This window comes from Polypterus senegalus, chromosome 5 (assembly GCF_016835505.1).
Source record: "Polypterus senegalus isolate Bchr_013 chromosome 5, ASM1683550v1, whole genome shotgun sequence".
NCBI lineage: Eukaryota > Metazoa > Chordata > Cladistia > Polypteriformes > Polypteridae > Polypterus > Polypterus senegalus.
Genome location: NC_053158.1, coordinates 75,751,561 through 75,770,503, shown reverse-complemented (window position 1 = coordinate 75,770,503; position 18,943 = coordinate 75,751,561). Strand labels below are relative to the sequence as shown.

Below are 18,943 nucleotides of genomic sequence, written 5' to 3'. Positions count from 1 at the left end.
AGGATATAGCGGGTTGGACAATGACAGACTAACTGACAATGGGAGTATAGAAGCATGAGTACAGAGTAGATAAAATAAGCTAATTGGTATTTTGTACTGAATAAAACAGAAGTATATATTGTCATATGTTCTTATTTATCATGGCACAAGAGAGTGGCAATGAAAGTACTGCATGTTGGTTGGACAGCCAAGTAAGAAGTCCTCTGTACTCTGTACATATGAGAATGCTGCTGCTACTACTATTACTATATACAGAGTATTTTAAACTTTACTACTTTGTCCATGACATGGGATTTTAGAGGAAGACATGCCTATTTTTCATGGCGCAAGATTCTCTCTGAAGACCTCAAAATGCACCCAAAACACTGCACTAGTACTTGCTTGTAGGCAGAAAGCAGCTGCAGTAAGTTATAGTATCTGAATAAGATGTTGTATCCTGCAGTTGTGACTTACACAATGATTTACTGAACATAAATCTACGCCTGGTGAAAAAGTCTACTCTCACTTCCGCAGAACTAAATCTGCAGGTTGTACTTCAGTATGGTGCCTCATCAGGTTTATTGGACTAATTACTGTTCAGAATCACTCAGGTCAATTCTCAGGCCTCAGGCAAACTCTCTTCTACAAGGAGAGAGAAACTGAAGATGACTCTGGCATCTGCTCAGATGCGGCCTGAAGCCGAGATGTCAGCAGTTGGGACACTCCCTGTGATTTACAGACAGCCAGAAAATATTCTGCATACAGCATGTGGAGACTCTTTGTAAGCTCTGACCGCCTTATTGGACCAACATAAAACAACTCTGCCTTCTTTTTTTCAGGCTTGCTCTTTAATTTCCCTCACTAAACCCAGCATTCTCATATTTCCCTGGTACTGTTTTTTTTACTTGTTATTTAAACTTTCACAGGATTTTCTTGCTTCTTTTTTATTCCTGAAAATATTCCCTGTTTCTCCAGATATCTATGAAAGAGTAGCCTTTGATTCATCATTGTCTTCATTAAGGGATACTGTAACTTTCTGAAGATGACAGGCCTTAGTTACAAATTTCCACATCATTTCCACTAACATTATCTACATGACTGTGCTGTAGAGCACAATCCAACTTCAGGACTCGGATATGTGTATGCACATTTCAGGAAATGGAAATGCTGGATTATACTGCAGTTCAAAGATGACTGTTGGGGCAGACATCGGCAGTACTAGCTTCTAATAGTCAACGCAGCCCCATAAGTGAATTTAACATTTTCTAAACCAGCTTATTCCACTACAGAGGAATGTTCCTTATTTATTTTGCAATGTTCTCTATGCTATTTCTCATTCTTCCATCACCTTTAAAACTTAACTCTGCTAAAATTAATTGCTGATTACTTGCAGCCTACTACCGTTAATGAAGTTTGTATTGTATTTGTTGCAGATAAACGTGATTCATAATTTGGCAGGTTTGGAATTCCACTTCTTGTTGGTACATGCACCTGCAGTTATTTCATCATTTTACTAAAACGTAATTTCCTGAGTAGTCACTAAATGTAACATAACATTGCATAACATTATAAAACACATTTAATACAATTCAGGGTCATGGGGGTCTGAGCCTACCCTGGCAGCTTTGGCTGTAAGTGAGGAAACAGCTCTGGATAAGGTGCCAGTCTATCAGAAGGCTCACTTACACACATACTCACTCTCACATTCATATTTAGAAATAACAGTTAACTTAACATCAATGTCTTTGGTAATGTGGAAGAAAAACCGGACCATCCAGAGGAAAATTCACACAGATGCAGAGAGACAGAATAAATTCTGCACAGACAAAGCCGAAGATTTCCCAGACTGCATCTCAAAACTTGAACATGAATGAACTCCACATATCATTCATCTGTCCCACTTAATACTATGAGCATGCACTAGTCCTCAGCTTGTTGCCTGCCGTGTCTTTTTTCTGTCATTCCATTTACAATTTGTTTTGTAACGCTGTGACCCGCAATCGAGAACAGCCATGAGTTAAGCATGTGCAAAGGCTGTCACTCCCTGTCAGTGGGTTTGAGAGATTAGAAGATTTGTTTTGTTAGAAAATATTAAACAAATCAATATCTTTCTGGATAAGTTTTTTTTTAAACATACAAAACTAATTCTGGATGGACAACATTTTGGGGATACAGAAGAAATTGGAGGAAAAAAAAAACAGCAACTGGGGAGAGCTTATGTGTTACTAGGGTGGGACTTTGACTCAGTTTCCTTAAGATGCAGACAGCAGGTCTAACCACTGCACAACTACGTCACCATACATGGCACATGTTCAATAATTTTTTGCATGACTACCTTGTCAAAACTTCATTTTCAATTACAATCCAGAAGCAATAGTGTGGTGGTTAACTTCGACTATGATTTCTTCCATTCTGCTGTCCATTTTTAGTATCTGCTCAGGATTCCCAGGAACTTTAGCTTATTCTGGCAGAATTATCTGAAGGGCTTTCACATGATTGAATGCTTGTTCAATGAAGGGTACACATTATTGTAGCTATAAAACGTGGCCCAGGTTTATGGCCTGTCTGTGGAAGAAAACACTAGAAAACAAAGCAATGTGCTATATCGACTTGTAACCCTTGGCCTGATCTTCCCCAAATATGCAGGACATAGACAAGTAACAAGCCACCAATCCTGTATGTCAGGGATTGAGAGAGGGCCCTAAGGAGAGATCTGCCTTTTACATTAAAATAAACTAAGGAACTCCAGAGGGTGTGATACCATTGTGTACCAACAAAGGACCAGGTCTCCCATTATAAGTAGGTGGTTTCTGAAACCTATGTACCGTAGTTCCTACAATATTACAAGAGCCAGATTGATGGTCACCTTGGGCATGCAAAAACAATGTTTCTGATCCAGGAACTGGAATGGGTGACTGACAGTTTAAAAGAACATCTCAACACATGTTCAACCTTATACTTCTACCAGCAGCACAAAACCCCTGTTGGACTTCCCGCCGGTTATGTTCAACCAGTCACAATTACATCTTCTGAGGAATGTTAAGTCGTGGACCTAGTGGGACCACTCCCTGCCTGATGGTAGTTGTAGATTATCTTACCAGGTGGCTGAAGCTATTCCTGTCGGCTAATGCGACAGCCAAGATAAAATTTCCACCCTTAAGGATGAAATATTCATGCAATCATGGGTGCTGAAGAACAGAATTACTGATAGTTTCCTGCAACTTACTTCCTAAGTTGGTGAAGACTTTTGGAGGAAATGAGGGATAAGGCTTACCAGAAGACCACAGAGTACCACCTCTAATCTAGTTGCAATGATTTGGTGAACTGGACCTTCAAGACAATGATTGCAACCGTTGTTGGGGACCACAAACAGCAGTGGACAAAATGGCTGCCTGAACTCAGGTTTGTATTGAATGTGGTGGAGCGTAAGCTTATAGACGAGACACCTGCAATGATGGCTCTAAGCACACATAGAACAGGTCCATTAGAACACATTACTGGCCCATAACAGACACTGACTAAAATAAACTGTATAATCTGTAAGTCAAGGATTGAAGGAGAGGATGATGGCAGCCCAGTGCAAACAACTGGAGACTAAAGTTGGTGAAAAGTCTACATAAACATGCATCATCTCTCTAAAGCAACTACTGAGAGAAAATGCAAGCTCCACAAAGAATGCACTACAGAAAAAACTTAAGCTTTTTCCAGAGTTTAAGCGACATGTATACTACATATGCTTCATCACAATGTAGAACTTCCATTCACACTAAAAACCTGTTTTTTGACAGAGGGAATAAACCCACACAGACATGAGAGGAACAAGCATTAAATATGTCATACAAACAAAATGGCAGATGAAATCCTTCTAACTCAGGAATCACAATATGTCCCTAAATAATGCACCACTTGCACCATTCTTTCACTCCCAAATTCAGATAGACATAAAAAAAAGTCCCATGCTACAATCATATATTAATCTTGTGACCTACTTCTTCTTATGTGTTTAAATTTGAAAAGGTGCCATTCACATTTGTGGTTATAAATTCTGCTCCAATAATAAGTATCAACAGCTTGAAATATAACAAAAAGTCTCAGGAACCATGAAATCTGCAGAGCAAAGTCACTCTTGAACATCTGCTATTCAGTTTTCGGACTTCTGGCCTTTCATTATCATCTTCTGTCACCTCGAACAGACACCTGACTAGGAGGGGAAAGCGCAGAAAATCTCAGGATCACAACTTCATGCCTTGTGTCCAGACTAGAAACAAGAAAAGAATGGCAGAACAGCAGTTTTTAAAAGCGATACCTGGATTGGCCCCGAGCTTCAAATTGCATACAATCGTGGAGCCCCTCCCAGCCTCCTGAGCTGTCAACTCACTTTCTCCTGGGCTACGCTCTTATCAAAACACACAGCTTCTGGAAAAGGGGTCATTCATGTTTGGCTCGACTCCCAAACTGTGAGCCTTAATCTGACCGACCCATTTAATGAGTGACTGCGCTGACTTCAGGGCTCCGTCATCTGTTTTCGTGTCCAGGCAAACATGTGAACTGAGTCATAAAACATCAGCGGACTAAAGTCTGGCTCTTCCTTCTTACTGAGGCAGGGAAGGAAGGGGGAAGGTAGGTGTTAATCGTTTGAAATAGGAGAAAAGCAATGTGAAGAGCACTGAGAAAGAAATCAACAGTTGAGGACATCAAACGTGAAAGGCTTTGAAGATCAGCAAGTTACTCCAAAGCTTCTGCAGTTTTGATTACTGCTTTACATAAATAAATGATCATGTTTTATGGCTTGGGTGTAACACGGGGTGCGGTAATTAGTGCTGCTCCCTCATAGTTCAAGGGAATTGGATTGAAATCCTTGAGCTGGCCACTGTGCACTTTATACACATTGCCCCTTAGTTTATTTTGACTTTTTCTCTTGGTGAGCTTTTTACATCGTCATTCCTACATATTCTATATGTAAATGTTTGGTTCTTTAGTATGTTAAACTTGTTCCAATATCAGTTATTGTGGGTGCATGAGTGAATATGCCCTTCAGTTGACTAGAACCCCATTCAGAATCTTTATAATACAATTGTCTGTGAATTAAGCCAAACGTCAGACATAGACAGTGTGTCCTTATGGCAAAGCAACTGGACTTGAAGTCACACAGCTGCAGGTCTCAGTAACTAGTTGAGTTAGCCATTTAACTTGCTTGTGCTCTACAGTATTCTTAATATATTCAAATATGGTTAGTGCCACTGCCTTTAAAGTCCAGGTAGCAGGGGCTTGATTCACAGCCTAGTCACTGCCTGCGTGGAGTTTGTACATTCATCTTTTGAACCCCTGGGTGTTTCTCAGGTTATTCTGTTTTCTTTCCACCGTGTCTTCCCTCTCCAACCAGTTCCTTCATCAGTGTCATCTACATACATTTATTAATGACTTTGTCTTTAAGATGAGGCTGCTATGCGTTTACTGGACCCCATCCCTACCACACTTCTCAAATCCTGCTTTCATGCCATAATCCTGACTGCTGTGACAATAGTAAATACACCCCTTGACACTGGCTCTGCGCCAGTTGCTTTCAAAGTCTCTTCTGTAACCTCAACATTAAAAAAATCTGGTCTTGATGCTGACAATCATAAAATATTTGGCTCATCTCTCATTTACCTTTTCTGTCTAAAGTTCTTGAGTTACTTAACTTGTAATATGCTGATGGAACCCTTTCAGTCTTTGAAACTGCTCTGCTTGGGTAAGTAATGATTTGCTTATGGCAGCAAGCTCTGGACAAACCAGCATATTAATTCTGTTAGACCTCAGTGCAGCTTATGACACTGTCAAACATGGCACTCTACTGCCCAGAATGAAGAGCATTCTGGGTATCTCTGGTGCTGTTCTCCAGTGGTTTAAGTCCTATCTGACTGATAGACAAGAGTTTGTTAGTCTTGGAAACAGCAGATCCAGTCATACAAGGAGCTCCTCGGGGTTCTGTCCTCAGCTTTCTGCTCTTTTGTATCTATAAGCTTCCCCTTGGCTATATTATTCGTAGCTTTGGACTGGGTTATCATTTATATGTGAATGATACTCAGATCTATTGCAGTGTTAAAAGTGAGAGTTCATCAGGGCTTTCTCAGCTCACAACTTGCCTCAGTGAAATTAAAGCCTGGATGGAATATAACTCTTTAAAAATAAATTGTAACAAAATGAAGCCACAATGATTGGCACTAAAGCTCAGCTTAAGAACACAAGCTTCTTCTCAGTCACCCTTGGTGATGATGTCTTCAGACTTTTCTTCTTCTGCTTGGAATCTTGCTGTCATTTTTAATTCCTCCCTTTCTAATTCTACCCACATTCAACACAATAAAAACTTTCTTACTTCTGCCTCCATAACATATTCCGTGTTCGCTCGTTCCGCTCCTTTTCCAATGCTGAGAGAATTGTCCTTGCTTTTATCACATCCCACATTTACTACTGAAACTCCCTACTGGCAGGTCTCCCCTCTAATCTGTTATCACATTTCCAGTTGGTTCAGAACTCTGATGCAGGAGTCATTACATAGACTTATCCTGCAGCGCCTTCACTGGCTCCCTGTGTCTACAGGATAGAGGATATAAAGGATATAAAGCTTGACATGGTCTCGCACCAAACTACCTCAGTGACCTTCTCCATCACTACGTTCCTGTCTGCCCACTAAATTGCACTAATTCTGGAAATCTTGTTGTGCCCCAAAGTAACTTGCACCTTCTATTGTTGACAGGGCCGTCAGCTGTATAGCGCCCACACTTTGGAATGACCTCCTGAAAATAATGATCTTTCCAAAAACAACTTATTTATTCAGGAAGGCTTTTAACTAACTAACCTTCTTTCAGTTTAACATCTCTGTTTAGTTGCCAATGAATATTTGTGTTTTTGCCACAAATTGCATTACTTGTTCAGAGGTTTCTTGTATTTTTTTTCTAGTTTATTGTTGCTTATTCTATTTCAATGCTTTGTATATTCTGTATTTATCTTTATTTAATATTGCATGCAGATATTATTTGTATCCCATGTTGCATATGTTGTGTTCTTCTTTCTGTAAACCATTTTGAGAAGGGGAAAGGCGTTATATAAATAAAAAGTATTATTATCGTTTTAATTAATCCCTTGGGTTATATTAATGAGTGACAAAAAATGGCCCTGCATGAGTGGATCTGGATGAGGGTGCTGTGTAGTGGACATGCATCCCAACCAGAGTCAGTTTCTACTCTAATAAAATGGATGCACAGATGAATAAACATATAAAAGTTAATCTTTTCTGCATTGGTAGTGATTTGGAATGGCTGTAGTGGAACTTTGCTATATAACATTATGACTGATTTGTCAAGTAAAGTACAATTTGCCAAAGTAACCTTACATCTCTAAATCTATCAGTTGCTGCGGCCTTATATCTCGAGGAGACTGGGTTCTAATCCCAGTCTGATCACTGTCTGTGCATGTTCTTGCAGTGACTATCTGTGTGGGTTTTTGTACAAATTCACCTGCCTTATACTAAAGAAGTACTTGTTAGGTTCGCCGGTAACTCAAAGTAGTCCACTGTGAGTGAGCAAACCCCATTATGACCTGGCACCCTGCCCAGTTAGTTCCTGTCTTGTATCCAGTGAGGCTAGGATAGGCTGAACAGGATTAAGTTTCATAATCAATGGGTAACTCTGTCAGAAAATGGCTAACCATCACATTCTGATACCCTGCTTTGCCCTCATGACTGCCTTAAGTTGACTTAAAATAGACTGGCACAAAATTCATACGAACGCTGCATTAAAAATATCCCACCTATAACTTCAGGGTCCAAGTGCTATGTGGTAGCCTGTGCCCAGAGCTACTAGGAAGGCTCTGGCTCTCCACAACCCAAAAGAAGAATATGTGGGGACAGGTGGATGAACTTTATCCATCTTCAGACTTACTAGCCAATGCCAAAAACAATGTGTAAATATGAGTAAGTTAATACTTGATAATCATTAAGTCACCAGAGAGTGGCAACATTTTGATTAGCACATTCCAATATACTCTTTGCACGTGAAATACTGAATCGATAATCCTTTAACAGTACACAGCTACAAGTCAAACACTCATTGCAGGAAGCATCACAAAGCAGTTCCGCATCTCTGATCAAATTATGAGAAACTGAGTTATGGTGGCACTGCAGTTACCTTGCAGCTTCATGGACCTGCTTTCAATTGTTGGCACTTCTCTTGTCATAAATTCAGAGTTGGACTGATGACTCTAAACTGACCCTATTTAAGTGAATGTGATTGTGTTCATCAATGTGGTCTGTGAAAAGCACTGAGCTGCATTATTTGTATGAAAATGTGCTATATAAATAAATGTTGTTGTTGATGCACTGGCATCCAATCCACGGTTGGTTCCTGCCTTGCTTGTGATGCTTTATCCATTGCAGCACCCTACAATGGACAAAACATGTTCAGATAATGGATAGATAGGTGAGACGATAGCTCTGAATGAAAGCCAACAAAGACAGACAGCATAACCAATAATTGGACTTGGAATCCCAGAGCATTGAGAAAGTAACTCTTACCCAAGTAATAATCCACCCATTTCTCAACCGGCTTCACCAGATTAGTGGGGGCAGCACCAATCAACCCTAGATAAGATGCCAGTCCACTGCAGGGCATGGTAAAATAACTTAAAAACAAACACAGTTACAACTTTGCAGGTTTCAGTATGATCTGGAAACTTAACTAAGTTGTTGCATTTTTCTGTACGCTCCAATTGTACCTCCAAACATCTGACAAGATCAGTTTCTGAAAACCGACCTCCTGGTATGAGCTCACTCTCATGAGAACCTGAAATTTGACCATTTCTTGTCAGTCTGCTCAGTCAGCCAGCCTCGGAAATACGAAACAAGAGGAGATGGCTTTGATATGAGTTCAGCACAAAGCAGGGCCTGAGGGCACCCAGGATTGGAAGGCTCAAAGATTTCTTTTTGTCTGAATCACATCTAATGAGCCTGCCTGGTAGCCAGTGGTTATCAGGCACTGCATGTCAATGACAGCCACCTAGCTGTCAGGAAAAGAAAAAGAAAAAAAAAAAAAAAACAGGGTGGGGGTGGGAATCGGCTGGCTGTCAGCAGGTAAAGCAAACAAATGTCACAGAGACGCACACGGTCGGATTTATAGCAGGAAATGGGTGCTTACACAACAGCAGCCATGTGTGTTAGTCCTGCTCTACATATCTAGCACCTCCACACATTTTCCGCTCACAAGGCAAGTGAGCAATGGAGTTTGGAAGTGAATAAAATTGAGGCTTAGGCCAGTCAGTCATAAACTAAAATTTGGCGAAAAAGCAGAGGTAGCACCAAAACAATTGTGCTTCAAGTGCCAAACATCTGACGTGGTGCTTGCCCACACAAAAATACTGTAATTATGGCACACAAAACTGTTCTCTGGGATATTTATTTTGGTCTGCTCCAGACTGAGACACTTTTCTGTAATAATCTGTTTTTTACAATGAGTTCCAATTGTTTCTAAAAGTAAAAATAAAGGATTTTTTTTCCTTCTTTCACTAATTACCAATTCATTTTGTTTATTATAATCATAGGTCAACATGATCTGGTGGCACAGTGTTTAGCACTGCTGCTTTATGCATCCTGTGTCCTGAGTTTAAATCTCATATTGGGTAACTGTCTCTGTGGAATTTGTGTGCTCTTCTCTTGCCTACATGGACTTTTTTCCCAATTCTGAAGTTTTCCTTCCACATATTAAAGATATTTCTGTTGGGTTAATTGTCAATTTTAAATTCGCCCAATGTAGGTATGTGATTGAGTGGATGCTGTCACCAGGATTGATTATACCTAGAGCCGATCACATTACGTGACTTCTAGTTGTGGGGTATGTCAGATTTGCTGACTGTTGTGGTGATCTTGTCACCTGACCATGTTATACAACTGAAAATCATTGCATATGCCGGATTTAGCAACAGAACGTGACAATGTGACAGAGCAGTTAAGTTTGCCTATTTTTTTGACACTCAATAACTGTGCTGCCTGGCAGAGACTATGCACACTAGTCAAACGAACTAGACTTTGTATGGTTACATATAGACAAACGTGCTTGGCCATGGAACGAATTGCCAGTGTTTGTACACTCTCCGAGATCCCCACAACATCTCTTTGGTCATCCGCATTATGGCATGCCAAGGATGGAAATGTCTGGAAAGTTGAAAACAGTTAACTTTTGTTTTCTGTTTGTTCTTCAGTGGTCCATTGCACATTAAGTTCTTGTACTTAAATGTCTTCTGGTGGGGAACTTTCTTTACTGTTAATTTGCGTCAAGCCATTGATGCGCATTCACATAACCCTCACTAGCTATACATGGGGGAGCAGAACAGAGTGGCAGAATCTTGGGTTCAAATTTTGGCCCAGTGCCACTTGGACTTTTCTCTGGTGTATACTGGGTTCCTCGTACATCCCAAACACCCTAAACTGACTTGTTTAACTGAGTGCAGGGTTTTTGTGTGAACAGGTCGTGCAGCGGACTGATATCGTTTGATGAATAGGTACCTGCCTTGTGTACAGTGATTCCAGGATACTCTCTGCTCCCCCAGGACACTGTACTGGAATAACCAGGTTTAGCAAATGAATGAATGAGCAGACGTTGTTTGTTCATAGAGTGAATATCAATTTTCAAATATCGATTTCCAGATCTTGCGTTTGGCTATTACTTACTCTCATACCCACCCACGTTACATTTGGTGGGTGTAATCACATTTGTCCCTCGGGTTTAACTGAAGAAAAATGAGCTCTGTCTGAACCCAGATTAGCAGTTCTGTTGTTGTAGTAGTAGTATTATCCCATGTACAGAGAATCACTTGATGAAATAATAGCAAAAAATACTGGAGAGAACAATCTTAATGCATTGTAATTGGGACAAAAAAGTATTCTTGCACTATCTATCTATCTATCTATCTATCTATCTATCTATCTATCTATCTATCTATCTATCTATCTATCTATCTATCTATCTATCTATCATTGTTCCTTTCATATCTATCTATCTATCTATCTATCTATCTATCTATCTAATATTGTTCCTTTCATATCTATCTATCTATCTATCTATCAAAATGCTGAACCAACCAGATAGGTGTCAGTGTCACCCTCAAATGATTCCATTGTTTGTATTTTTATTAGCATAGGAAAATCATTCCATGTTTTATTCTGAGAATAGAGAATTAGCGTGACTTGTTTCTCCCTTAACATCATTTATCTCCGTAAAAATCTTCTCTTATGTGCAGCACAATTAACAGCAAAATGCTGCACTGCACACTCAATAAATCTGTAAGTGCGTAAGAGCGTTAACCTTCCCTATACAACTCCTAAATAACCACAAAATAAGTAAAATCATTTTGACATGCAAGCTGTCACTGTGTTCGGATCTTGTTTTGGCTTTGCACGAAATGGCATGGTGATGACGAAAGCGTGGCCTAGCCCAGAACGTTAAGTGCAGTGTGAGTGCAGGCCAACAGGGGACAATCGTGCTTAGGCACTGTACGGAACAAATGTGCCTAGTGTAAATATGCACTGAGACATACTTTAGGTCAGTGGAGACCTTGGTGGTTGCAAGTGTACTTATGCCTTCATCCAGCACGATAACAGAGGAACAGAGACATCATTTTCTACTTCTTATCTGGGTGCAGGTCGCAGAGCAAACAAGCTGAGCAAAGATGTGTAGATGTCTCCTTTCCCCACCACCTCCTTCAACTCCTCCAGGGGATACCAAGGTATCTCAGGCCAGCCAAGAGATATAATCTCTCCAGCGTGTCCTGGTCTGCCTCGGGGCCACATTCACTCACACAGGGACAACTTACTGTCACTAATTAACCTAACAAGCACTCACACACAGGGAGAACATACAAATGAACCCAATCCAATTATAAACAACAGCACAACCCAACCATTAATATTAATTTAAATTGAACTGAAATCCATAGGGAAAGATAAACACATATGACAAAAAGATGGCTTAAAAGAATGAGCACTGCAACAAACTTGCAAGTTTTCAGAAAATGGCTCTGACATTCAGGGTTCTATTATCTATAAAAGCAAGAATGTTGAGTTAGCCAAATAATTCTAACAATCCTTGAGTCTCTTTGCCCCACTCGTGCTTGTTTCTGAAGCTCTGCAAGTGTTTCTTGTGTGACAGCGCTCATCAGGTCTGTATCCTGACACCAAATTCTCGGCCCCCGTTTGGCACTGTCTGACGACACAGAAGTCCCATAATTGAAAACATTCAGAGGAGCGCCCTTGTGCGGTGCATCTGGAATGTCTGAAGAGCAATGCTATGGAATGAAAGCTGAATGTTTCGAGCTTTAAAGACTTTCTAATGACAGCTCATTAACAGTTCCTTGGGGGGCTGAAAGCGATGGGGGATGAGCGGAGCTGGGCTCTGAACTATTCCTTTGTCAAGTGTGGCCTGTCAATATTTAACTAGCTGCCTAAATCTATTGCAGCATTGTTTCACCAGGAACCAATACAATTAGTGGCCCCTGAGGATACAAGACAGGAGGAGGAGGAGCTTTGGGGTGAACAAACAGTAAAGTTTGGGCCTTAGGGGCGATAGGATTAGGAGGCATTCATTTTCTCCCTTTACTCTCCTGTTCGCACACATGCAACCCGCCCCCATGCTTTAATCTCCCCTCGCTAATTCATGACTTATGCTGAGGCTGCTTTCCAAGGAGGACAGCAGGGGAGCAAGGAAGGGTGATGACTCAGCGGATGAGTGCGTCACACCAGTGTAGAGCAGGATGATACCCAACAGGTAGCAAGGCCGTCATGTACTCTATGAAATAACATGAAGTTAATGTAGTTTCATAGATTCTTGTTAGTAATGGTGGTGGAGTGTGGTGACATGTTACATGACGGACAGACATGAAAGAAAGAATTTCACTGATCTCTGTACATAAGAAACACTGCTACTATTACAGGGCACTAAAGACAAACTCTGACCCTCCAGTCCTGGGTGAATGGGTAAAGGTTGCTCACATCCACCTTTTAATACTTAATATGACGACAGGACTCTCCTCACATGGGTTGTTGTATAGAATTTCTCTTCCTCTCCTACATGTGTCTAGTAAACCCATGAGGACAGTAGGAGCATGAAGTTTCCTTAGCACTACTATCTGTGCAGCCCAAAATCAGAATTTCAAACTTTCTAAGATTGACAAGCATAGATGGAAGAAAGACTTGTAAAAGTGATGAGAGTCAGTGAGCTTTTCAATGTCTTTGTTCATTCAGCCATCTATATTTGAACCTGCCTAATTCTGTTAAATCTCACTGTGGCAATTAATTTCTTCCTTATATAGTGAGTGCCCTGGATTATTTAAATAAGAGACAAGGAATCATATTCAATAATAACTGATAACAGAATGTAATTGCAGGTATGAGTAGAACATATAACTTATTTTTAACAGCATTTTACAAGAGCACATACAATTTTAATAGCTTTCCTAGACACCAGACTCCAACAAACAGTTTGTATTTTTGGGACTATTGTTAATCATTGTATGTATAGGGTCTTCGGGTAATTGTAGCTCATATTAAAAAAAAAAACTTATTAAATTAGTACTCGATAGAGTCAAAATCTATGTTGAAGCCTCAAGCTAAAACCCCTGCATGATGTTGCCAATATTTCAACCACTTGTTACTGGGCTTTGTTTTGCTGTTAATGACAGTTTTTTGCTGAGTAAAAGTGGAAAATGTACAAAATATACAAGTTGAGATAACCTCTTCCAAGGTAAATATGAAAGAATAAACTAAGGAGTAACTGAGATTGCACAGTATGTTCCTTTGTTTTAATATAGACAATTTTAAAATTTCATTAATGCTTTTAAACAAGAGCATTTCACATTTCAAAAACGGGAGATATCTAAATGAACATGAAACTTGCCTGTTAAATTTCTCTTGAAGAAAAAGTGTACCAATGGACAACAAAATCCGTCCGTTGGAAAGCAAGTTATTTCATGCGGAGAGAGACAGACATGATGGCGACATGACGAGCTCAATTCCCTATTTTCATCAAAAGTTTCTGTAATGTTCTAATATCATGCAAAAACACCTGATAAAACCAAAAACAAAATGCTAAAACTTTTTTTTAAACCACATCTACAACCCTACATTTTTTACTAACGTAATTTTCACTCTTGAGGCATAGAGGAGACCACTAAAAAGAGGACTGAGGACTCCTGAAGCTTCAGGGACTTCTGGTTGTATTAAGTCACTGAACTGCCAAAAATCAAGACATACCTACAGTAGGTAAGGAAACCGTAAACGTGTTCCACATGGGATGGTAAAGACAGATATTATAGTCTAGGGTAAAGCAAAATTCCACAAATGAATCTTTCACCAAAATCCAAGACGTTTGCTAATTCTCAATATCAGAGAAATATCCTAAGGTCCTTTTCTTAGTATTGAAAGCAAACCCAGATACTAACATCACCAATTTTTTTCCGACAATCGCTTTTACTTTATACTACTGCAATGGTGACATCATATGATAGCAATGGATAAAAAACTACTGAAGAAGGTTGGAACCATAAGAAGACAAGGTGACAGGATGTATTCATTTTTAGAACCTTTAAAATGAACTCAAATCAACCAAATAATGAATTAATTGATTCCAAAATGCTCAAACCATAACAAAAATGCATAAAACTAAACCAGGGACACATTTAAAAACTCTTCTAAAGGTATAACAAAAATACACATTTATAAAAAAAACATGGATCATGGTGGACTGGTAGACAGCAACACTGCCTGACTGGCTGCTCCAGCCATTCCAGGGAAACAAAGAAGTAGAGCGTTTGCAGCCCCTGGTTTTTAGTTAATAAATACACGAGCCAGTGCTCAAAGGAATCCTTAAGAGCTGTGTCTTAAGGATTATCGAGTGTCCTCTAGTGGTCACAAACAGGCAGAGATGAAGCAGAGAAGCTCTCAGATTTACACTCATGAGTTATGTGTCTCTCAGACTTTTTGGCCGGTGAAGACTGAATTCCAAGGCAGGCCATTACTACCCACTAAAACACACAAAAGAAGGAATCCTGTAGTTGTGCTAACAAAGCATGGATGAAACAGCTGGCTTTATACCATAACAATAAAACATAGGCAAGCCAAAAAATCTAATGCAGTTTTACTGAACACCTTCCTGTGTGCCTTACTTGTTGGCTACTGGGGAGCCAGGACTGCTTTCCTAACAGAATGCACTGTTCCTCATAAGCCTGTGAATAGGTAAAGCTGGCCTGTCCTTACTAAACACACTCGATACACAGCTCCACAGCAAATGAAATCAGTTTGAAATGCATGAGGGTGTCACCGGCCCCAACTCCTGGCCCCTCTGCCAAGCTGTCAGCTGGAGTGAACTCTAGAAAGCTAATATGATGACATGAGGCCAGGCAAGGGAGCCACACACAAAGGCAAATCAGTTTCCGGACATAGCACAATACAAGTAGGTCAGCCTGAATGAAGGAGTCTGACAAGTTTTTTTTCAGAGATAATCATACATTAGTGTTTTTTTTTTTCATATTTTGCAGGCTGGCCTTGCTAATGGTTACTGTTTTGGGCCGTCTGAGAATTGTGTGCCTGGCGCTGACTGCCTTTTTTTTCAGAAAGTCTGGCAGTCATAACATTCCTGTTTACACTCAGTGTGACACAACTGTTACCCTGTAGTGCAAATGAATGTCCATGTGACCATGTACGACGTCATGACATGCAGTGACTTTCACACTGGATCATTTTTCTTGCCTTGTTGACTTGTGGCCTAATTCCTGCATCTTGTGTATCTTTATTCCTTGTAACGTGGTGCTGACACTGAAAAATACATAGTGAGAAATCTCATAATCCATTCTAAAACCTCCCTAATTCAATGTTGGGTTTAAGAGGGCAAGAAACAGCTTGGGACATGGTGCCAGTACATTGCAGGGCCCACTCACACTCATAGCCTCAGCCACAGCCACAATCACACTGGAGCCAACTGGCAATTAACAAAACCTGCACATCTTTGGAGATTTGAGACAAAATTCAGGGTATCCAGACACACAGGGAGAATGTGCAAATACCACACAGGTTTCAAACCTAGGATCTGTGAGGTAGCAGGGCTAAACACTGTTACCGTGCCATGTTTATAGCAACCCTCTGCCCAAAATGACACCAAAGGTAGCCAAAATATACAAAAATTGCTTAGTAAGAGAGGAGAGGGATGAACAAAAGAATATATAAGCAACAAATAAACTTCTGTCTCTCTGAACCTACATCAACAGGTGTTGGTTCCTGCACACCAGACAGGGTGGCTGATCCACTTACCTACTTTAACGTATCACAAAGCATCACCTTTTTCCACTTCTCTTCCTTCTTTCATTCTGAAAATGTATATTCTGGTCTCTCATCCTCTCACTACTTGAGCCCTTGTCCTAACACATTTGCTGACTTCATACTCAATCAATCAATTACCATGAGATGTATTTAAACCCAGTCCTGAAACCACACAGGGTCAGGACTGCTGTACTTGGGGTACTCAGGGGACACCATGTCACACCTCCTTCTAGAGGCTCTTTAAGTTCATACGATTCCCTAACAGTTTAGTTGCCATAAAAATGCCTTTTTTTTAAACTAGCGTAACCTCTTTAATTGGCAAATTGGATCCTTCTCTCTTAGCCTGGAGCTGTGCTGTCTCAGAGGTTTCTCTTCCTCTTTCCTGCCATCCAGGACCTCATCCTTCCTCTATATAAGGAGGGCCAGGGTGTCCTAGCATCTGTTGAATCCTCTGTCCTATAGTGTCCTAGGTCAACATGGCAAACTTCCTTTCAGATGGCACTCTTTCTTTCCTAGCTTGCAGCCTATTTAGGGTACTATATTTATTCCATTTACAGGTCCTTCTTTCTTGATTGGTATGAATATGTGTGTATCGTCACTGCCAGTGCATATGTAGACATGAAGAGAACAAGTACACTACATGCTAATAGTACCTAGGCCAAGGTGTGAACCAGATTTCCTGTGGTTGCAAGGCACAGAAGGGACATAAAGCAATTCCATGGCAGATGGTGGGCCCAGCAGGGTGCATACATCAAAAGAAGATCCCATACTGGTACCTGGAAAATTTCTTAACATGGCAATTTAGATAATCGGCTTCCAGAAGGTGGTATGCCATAATTCATTAAATGATGCTGTGGAAGCAGTTACTATGTGGGTAGTGAACTATGGAAAGCCAACGGGAGACTGTCAGAAGGCCAGGAGAATCTACCTACACGGATAGGTTTCAGCCAGGGGTTCCCGCTTGTCCATCTCTGTTACATGATATGGAAGGTAGACAACATGGGTCCATTTTAATTTGGAAATATGGCTCAAAGATGAACAGGTATGTGTAGCCACCAAAGGGTGCACATTTGCGCTGGCACTTGGACTTGCAGAGTGGATAGCTATCCCAGAAAGTGGGAGATGTATAGATCATTCCCTCAGAAATTTTAGGCAAACCAGGCAACAACTCATTGTGCATGGAGGTAGTGTCATCAGAGTGTAGAGAGAATTTTGGGTGATCAGATGGACAAAGGGAGGAAGCCACTCCAGTCTGACAGTATGTGACCAGAAAATGTAGTCAGGTCCAGCAGGACAGCTATAGTTGGGTTTCAATGTACCTGATTTGACATCCCGTGTACTCCTGCTGATCACCCCTCCATTGAGTGTTTTCTTTAATAACTGACCATTTGTGAGAAAAAGATTTAGATTGTGAAAATCCTTAGAGGTGTTCAAACTGGTGACACCTGGATTTCTGCTGAAGCTTATCAGAGGATTGTATGCAGTGTAGTATACGTGTACACTTGTTTGCTTGCTCCCTGTCATCTTGAGTAAAGCATTTGCTCTCATATATTGTGTTCACTCAGGATGACGTGACTTTGAGGAATGGCTGGAGAGGCATTAACACTGTCTAGAAATATTTCACATCCTGTATGGTTACAGAAACAGGTAATTTCCTTTACTGTGTCAGATTTATACATCCTCTGCCCAGACTTTGTTAGTTAAATTGTTATTTATGGCCTGCCACATTTTATAAGAAATCTGCCTTTGCACATGTGACAATTTTTCCTAAAGTGTCAAGAGTAATTTTTAACATACATTTTTTGAAATACATTTATGTTACTCACTTCTAACAGCAAACAGTTAATCATTTTAAGACCCTGCCAAGGAATATGTCTGGTAGGCCAAATGTTAAAAAAACACATTTGTCACAGGCTACTACAAGAACTAAGGCTACAGTATTATTTTATAGTTAATGGCTGCTGGACGTTATATAGGTAGCCAAAAGGATCCTGAGCTACAGAACTTTATGCATGTGGGAGCCAACAGGGAGCTTGAGCACTGCTTACAGCTCTGGTCACCATAATATAAGGAAACAGGTAATGAATCAAAATGAAGTAGGCACCTTTCTTATAAGGGCTTATTTAAAAAACAATGCCAAGAGAAAGTCCAAATAATTTTACATAGCATGAAGAAGTATTGAAGAGGTAGGTGTATTCAGATAATGGAAAGTTTTTGAAAAAAAGCTGGAATTTACATCTAAGGTTTGTCTGGAAGGCAGATATGCTTCACATTTTCTGGAACAGTAACTATCGTAATGGTCGTCTTCTTCTTTCGGCTGCTCCCACTTAGGGGTCGCCACAATGGATCATCCGTCTCTGTCTATCCCTGTCCTTTAAATCATTTTCTGCCACACTGACTGTCACCATGTCCCCTCTCACCACCTCTTCTCCTTGCAGTCACACCCTTTCAGCACTTTCCCTCTCATTTACATACATGTACTCCATCTTACTCCTATTGACTTTCATTATCCTTTTCTAAAGTGTGTACCTCCGCCTCTCCAGGTTCATCTCAACCTGCTGTCTACTCTTATTACAGATCACAATGTCATCTGCAGGAATCATCGGCCACGGAAACTCTTGTCTGACC

The 18,943-nt window shown here is 40.4% G+C and overlaps 1 protein-coding gene across 1 annotated transcript in view; it reads right to left on the bottom strand.

Moving 5' to 3' along the window:
• dlgap1a (discs, large (Drosophila) homolog-associated protein 1a) overlaps positions 1 to 18,943 on the bottom strand; it is an 879,958-nt gene that overhangs the window by 104,635 nt on the left and 756,380 nt on the right. The gene's annotated exons all lie outside the window — the stretch shown is intronic.